Raw genomic sequence first — 7,333 nt, 5'->3', positions numbered from 1 at the left:
TTCCCATTTTGCTCCTTTCTTCTTTCCTTCCAGCCTTTCCTTCCCCAACTGTAGTGGGGATCAATTTCCTTTTCTCCTTTTCCTTGACCTTCCCCACTAGCTTGTGTTGTTGTGGGGCTGGCCAGGAAAGCTGTTTGGCTTGCTGCTTCTGTTGCTGGAGACAACAGGGAATGGGAATGGATCAAAGCATACATCAGTTGGAGAGGGAGAGTGCAGTGAAACTTTTCATTTTCTGTCACCATAACAAGTGGTTGGGCCAACTTGACAATTTTTAATAACTAGTTTGGACAAATCGGTGCAAACTGCCTGATTTTATCAGTTCCTATGCAACAGTTTTTCAGATACCATCAGCAGGTTCATAGTGTCTCTAGATACAGTGTTCTTAATTCAAATTTAGAATGACTTTTCAAATTGATTGCATAAACGCCACAAATGTGGTAGCCAAAGGTCATCAATTAGATTTATTTTCATTTTACGGAATAACTTTAAGTGTTTCCACAGAAAACGATTTTTTAAAAAAAATATTTGACAGCGTTGTAACAGAAATTAATTGTTAGTTTCATCTAGAACCCAAGAGAGTATATCGTTTGACCTTGATCGTCTCAGTGCAAAAAGCCACAGCTTATTGAACAGACTTGCAATTCTTTGTCCTCTTGACATGCAGAGATCAAGATGTTGCCACCTTCTACAGCATCTCAAAAGGTTCAACACAATACACAGCTTTGTGCGTTGAAAAGGCAGCTTTAGCTGCACAGAAAAGAGAGCTGATAGAAGTAGTTCTGTGAGTCTGCCTGCCTTCATTGTGTGTAACAGTGGTGAAATATTATTATTCAGAAATGCTTGTCTGTGGAATTCAAATTTCCTTGCTTCCTGGCAACAGCAGGAGATTCATGCTGAAAAGTGACATTGTTTGTGACACAGGATGTGGCAGCCTAATGAAAGCGTTTGTAAACAGATTTAATATCAGGATTTAGTATGTAAACATGAAGAGCTTTGTTGTACCTGTTAAACTAGAACCAAAGGGGTAAGATAAATGGGGACTGCTGATCAACAAGTCCCCAGTTCAAATGTCATCTCTGTCATGAACTTACAGAGTGGTCTCAAGCAAGCCATTCCTTCTCCACCTCAATCCTTCCATCTATACTGATCCTTATATGATGTTGGTGTTTTCCATGTTCCATGTCTGTATTTAAATTTAACAGGTTGCTCTTCTGGGATTGCATCTTTAATTTTTGAAATTGTTCCTTTTGCTTTTGGGGGTACCCTTTAAACCAGAGATGGGCAAAGTGGAGTCTACAGGCTGTATGTAGCCTCCCAGGGCCATTTTTGTGGCCCCTGACAGTTCCAAGGGTAAAAAAACACCAGGAAATTTTTCATTTGATCCCTCCCAATGCCCTCTTGAGGGTGGCGGCATATTTGTTCCATGTCTGTAACCCCCTGGACCAATTTAGGTCTAGAAGAGATCTTTTTTGAAGTAAAAAATAAACAATAAGTGGCTTCCACTCAGTTCCTTTGTTATAAAAAAGAGTTCTTCTGAGTGGCTAAAGACATGGCAATTCTTCTGCAGGTTATGTGGAGGCCAAATGATCTTTCACAGTTGCACAGCTCTGCTTTGAGCAATATACAGGACGGATATATTCCCAGATAGATAATGATTCCAAAAGTGGGATTTGGGAAGTGTTTGGACATTTAAAAATGTTTGCTATACTTATTAAATAAATGCAGCTGGACTTTATACAAGGGCAAATAGTTGTAAACCAATTTTGGAACATTTTCCTGACATAGAAATCAACAGATTCTACTGTAACTGGTTTTTTGTTTTTTTTGGAGGGGGGAGTTCTGGAAGTCATTAGACATATTTTTGTCACCACTGTGAAGAAATGTGGCCGGGGGGGAAACTGGGTATTAAGCTAATCTTAACATGAATCTGTAACAAAATCATCTTTAGAATGCAAGGACTTGGGGTATTAAATGTATTTAATTTAATTAATGTATTAATATTTATGCAGCATATGCCTTCCTAGAGATGCTTCGTTCAGTCCTGCCATGCCATATTTTATTCCCATGGATTTTTCTTCATTTCCAGCACACAGTTTTACACCCCCTCCCTTTCTTCACAAAATGTGAAAACAAGTCGAGGGAGGTTAAAATAGCTGTTCTGTCATAATAGCATAATTTTTTTCTTGGGCATTAAACATGAATGCTGGGATTTTAATTTCACTACATGGTTTCCAGCATCTATGATAATTAATTTTCTCTTATTTTGTTGTTATAGAACCAAGTGGAAGCTAATGGCGTGGAACCCCAAATTGTCAAGGCAGAGATGAGCTTCTTCAGCATGGTGGGGAAGCTCTTCCTTCTAACAAAATATCGGATTACTTGTATGGTTTGCCACAGTGTTGATCTTCTTTGCCTGGGAGCTATGTTCTGCGTCAAATAGACCACCTAGCGTTGGCAGTCTTGAAGCAAAAACTCCCCTTCCATCACCACACTTCTTCTCCACCTACCCCCCATCAACTTTTGTAACAAATTAACAGTCTTTGGGCTCCAGTTTCATCAGTAAGCTCCTTTTCCATAAGCAGCATATTTGCCATCTATTTTAGAACTTATTTATTGATATGAGCATGCCAGCTGTACAATGAAATCATTAAAGGAAAGGCCCATTTACATGAATGACCATGTTAAGGGAACTGAGACTATGTGAATGCTTTGGCTGCATGCTGCTGTCTGCCAGGGAAAAACTCCATGCCAAAGGAATTCTCTCTCCACCGAATGCATCTATTCTGGCTAAAAGGATAGCTTAATCAATGTCTAACTCTGCAATATAGGTAATTTTTAAATGGCATTTTGTGAAACAGAACTAATCCTAAACTGTGGCAAATATATGATTCGAGTGGTATTTTCTTCCTACCAGAGAGGTTAATATGTTTACATTTTCCCCACTCCCAACTCAGCTGCATTGACGTGGGGGTGGGAGAGAACAAGGGTTGATAACACAACACAATAATCCTTGTGCTGAGTAGGCATCCTTTCTGGACACGATATGTGGAGCTTAAGAAGTTTTCATGCTCCCAGCATCATCAGAAAGCTTATTGCCGCCTCCTTCGTATATCACATAAAATAAATGAGCTTTCTTGCATCAAATCAAAAGTCCTTCTAGTTCAGCATTATGCTTCCAACAGTGGTTAACTACAGGCTTCTAGAAACCCCACAATTAGAGCACATTTCTAGTGGCTCTTACACATATCTTATTGTTGTCCAACAACTCATAGTCAACAGTAGGCTGCCTCAGTGCCTTAGGATGGTCTATCTATATTTGTTTGTTTGTTACAATTGTATCCCACTTTTCCTCCAGTGAGCTCAAGGTAGTAGATTGGACTCTCTTCCTGTCCTACTTCATGCTCACAACAACTCTGCAAAGTCAGATAAGTTGAAAGACAGCAACAGGCCTATGGTTACCAGTGTGTTTCAGTATAAAGCAAAACCTGGATCTTCCAAGTCTCAATCTAAGACTTACCACTCTACAATGCTGGCAACTGCATAAAGTTATAATGACTAGCAGTCATTGATAGACTTATGTTTTATGAATTTGACCATTCCTTGTTAAAAGCTAGTGGCTGTCACTGCTAGTAATGTAACTCTTTACTGTTTCAATGAATAATTTTGCAATTTTATTCTGTTGCAAGAAAGTATTTGAAAAACCATGTTGTCTTTGAAGGCATTCGTCTAAACACCATGCCCCCATACCAGCATTTTATGCTGATGTGTTTTGTCCCTTAGCCTTTAAGGTGCCTCCAGTCATAAGCTTTTCACATCTTCATGAATTTCATTAGGAAGAATAAATAGGCTAGGCCATTGAAAGACCTGTCACCTCTATATGGATTTTTCTCTGTCCTCAGTTTCCTGCCAACAGTTCTGTAGAGTGACTGACCAATGGAAGCCTGCCATCTCTGGTTCCATAATGTTTCTAGAATGAGATTACATGAAATTGCAGGGATTCACTATTGGAGCAGGGGGAATGATAGTCATTGTGTTGGAAAATTGGGGGCTATACAGATTGCCCCTAAGGGACTGAATGCAGCCGCCCCTTTCCTGGACAGATCGGGGCCGCGGCAACCTCATGCCACAGCCCCCATCTGGCCAGGAAAGGGGCGGCTGCATTCAGCCCCTTAGGGGCAACCTGTATAGCCCCCAATTTTCCAATATTCCCATTATTCCCCCAAGTTTTCCATTATTCTCACTTCCAATAATTGTATGTGAGAAAGAAATGTGAAATAAAGCTGCTTCTTTGTTCCCTAGTAGATCTTGATCTCTTACAACCCCAATCACTATATTTCCCCCCCTCCCCTGAAACTTACAAGGGGGATTTCACTCCAGCGTCTATGTCTGCTGAAATTTCAGTGAAACTTTCCACTCAATGCTGGATGAAAGATGTTCACAAAAATTCTGGAAATGATACATGCACCTCTCCTTTTAGACAGTAGTTGCTTCCACTGTACACAAAGCTGACCATTAGTTGGAAAAAATAAACACTATCCACACTTACAAAGCTTTTGAACAAACCATCTCTCTTTTTTATATTATCATTATGGGTTAAACAGAGCAAAGCAACTTTCTGACCTATGGATCAATAGAGATATAAGAGCTCTAATATGATCAGTCTCTTAGAATTTCATGAACAATACTCTGTACCTCATTTATACCAAACATTTTAAAAACTCCTTCATGTGGGTTCAGTGGTTAACCTATCGTAGACACCTACAGATCATAAGTTTTATGGTCTCCTAATGACCAAAAAAATGTACAAGACAAAGACAAAAGAATGAAAGAAAGAGAAGAAAACAGAAAGGATTGCATTTTGCTACTGAAAACAATATGAAATTAGCAACAGTTCCAACCACAAAATTGGATTTGTAGGGATTTGAAATAATTTTATGTATACTGCAGTTAATAAATCCCAGTCGTCTGTAAAAAAAAACCACAAAAAACAAGTGTGTTTGTATTTAAGGAGTGCAGTGAACCCTTGTTATACGCTGGGGTTTGGTTCCAAAATCCCCACGGATAACAAAATCTGTGTATGCTCAAGTCCCATTAAATATAATGACACAGCAAAATGGTGTCCCTTATAAAAATGGAAAATCAATGTGTGATATTTGAAATTTATACTTTTTTTGAACATTTTCAAACCGTGTATGCTTGAATCCATGTATAAAAAATCAGTGTATAAGAAGGGCTGACTGTACTACCATGACCATGATGAATGGGAGATTCTGGGTTCTAGTCTAAAAATCCAGGTGACAGCATGCAGCCCTTGAAAGTCCATGATCTGAAGCCGTCCTTTCAAGCATCTATAAATAGTAAACTATTTTTATATGGTCTGACCCCAGAATCATGTGGTTTAAATGAGATAATGTGAGGAAAATGGCCTTTGGACTTGGCCTTCATCCCTCTGCACTGTTGCTTACCCTGTGGAGAACCTTTATGTATAGTGAATAAAGTCATCCTACTTACTAACTCCTATGTTCTCACTCCATCTTCTGGCAATTATTAGGGAGCAATTATTTCTCCATGATTTATATATTTCAGCATTTTTCAAAAGCTGAACTATGTACAGCAGAACATCCTTCCAGGTAACGAATGCCATGCACTTACATTCATGGCCCTGGTCCAGGGGTGATTCATGACATTAATTGGAGATTTGTATGTCTGTGTTTTATGATGGAGTTTTAAACTAGTTTTTATATCTTCTTTATATATAAAGAACCTAATGGGAGGTTATCTGTCTATCTATTTACCCTGAGCACATGGCTATGGAATTCTCAAAAGTGTGTCTATAGATGCTGATACGTTGATATACCTCAAAATTTACTATTGTACCACTGCTTCAAAATAAATTGCCATAGAATTGTAAATGTAAAGTGATTTACATTCATGTTCATGCTTTTGTTTTTAGAACACATGCTTGTATTTCCCAGCCTTGGATGCTTGATATGCTGATATTGTTAGAAACAATATATTACAAATCATTACCCAGGAGCATTTCAGAACCATTAAATGTGAATTTTGCATTAATTTGGTGTCAGGAAAGCCATAAAAAGGAGCTGCGTTCCTGTTATTATAAATTCAAACTATATGTAAAATACATTTACCATTGATTTCAACTTCTCCGTGTTAAGTTCTGCATGCATGTATAACGATTTTTCCATCTATCACCAGTTATTATTTTTCCTTAAGAAATGTATAGACCTTTCTCTATTACGGCCAGATCCAAAGCTTGGAAAATCTAATTTGGAAGATGACAATAACCAGAGTTTCCTAGCTAGCATGGCCTCTGGTCATTTCAAATGTAGGATTCTGAGAGTTGTAACTTTAAAAAAAAAAATCAAAGTTTGGACCAAAACATACTATTCAGAAAATAGACATTCTTTAAAAAAAATCAGGCAGATATTTGATCCCAAAAGTGCAATCTAAAATATCTTCCATGAAGGGTTTTTCATTCCATACTACAGTATCTTTGTAGATGCTACTACATTCATGGTCTGGCTTGATTATTTCTTTGCTTTAAGGTTCCCTAGTTCCTTCTTTTCTCTGTATATATCCTACAAATGATCAGATTATATTTTTGAATTCTCTTTTCAAGTTATTAAAAATGTATAATTAGGTTTTTATGTATTACTCAGTATCACTTTTTAAGGAACTCACTTTCAGCTTGTAACATTAAGCTCTCAGTTATAATAAGAAAGGCAAACTCATACTAGAAGGCAATTTCAGTCCACTCCACATCTCACATTGATTAATTCTGAAAACAGTTTTAAATGCTTACTACTGTAGTTAATTTTATACGGTTTTGTGAAAACTGCATTTACTGTTCAGCTTGTAATTTGCTCATTGCAGTACATACCTTGTACCTCACCACAGATTCATCAGAGTTAAAAGACAATGGGCTCTGATGAAGCTTTCATTCACAATTAATTAGTATGGTAAGGGGAAGCATTGCTTTTGGCAGTATCCCCTTTGGAGTGTCATATCAGAATTTACTATTTCACATCGACTCTACAAGAAGCTTTGCCCAGCTGGTTTTCATGAAAAGAACATTTCCTCTCCAGAGACTTCCAAGGAAATCATAGAACAATTTTTGTAAATAATACAAGGCTCTGGAAGAAGCAGAATGAAGTGAGGGGGCAGGAGCATAGCAGGTGCCTGATGTTTGTGGTTTTGCCAAATATTCCCCCCTACCACCACCAATCAGTAATATTATTTAGAGTAATTGTATATTGATCATTTTAAAAAAAAAAAACACCCTAAAATGGTAACAAAGTCAGAATGGCGTAGT

This window comes from Sceloporus undulatus, chromosome 6 (assembly GCF_019175285.1).
Source record: "Sceloporus undulatus isolate JIND9_A2432 ecotype Alabama chromosome 6, SceUnd_v1.1, whole genome shotgun sequence".
NCBI classification, from domain to species: Eukaryota; Metazoa; Chordata; class Lepidosauria; order Squamata; family Phrynosomatidae; genus Sceloporus; species Sceloporus undulatus.
This window is presented reverse-complemented; position numbering follows the sequence as displayed.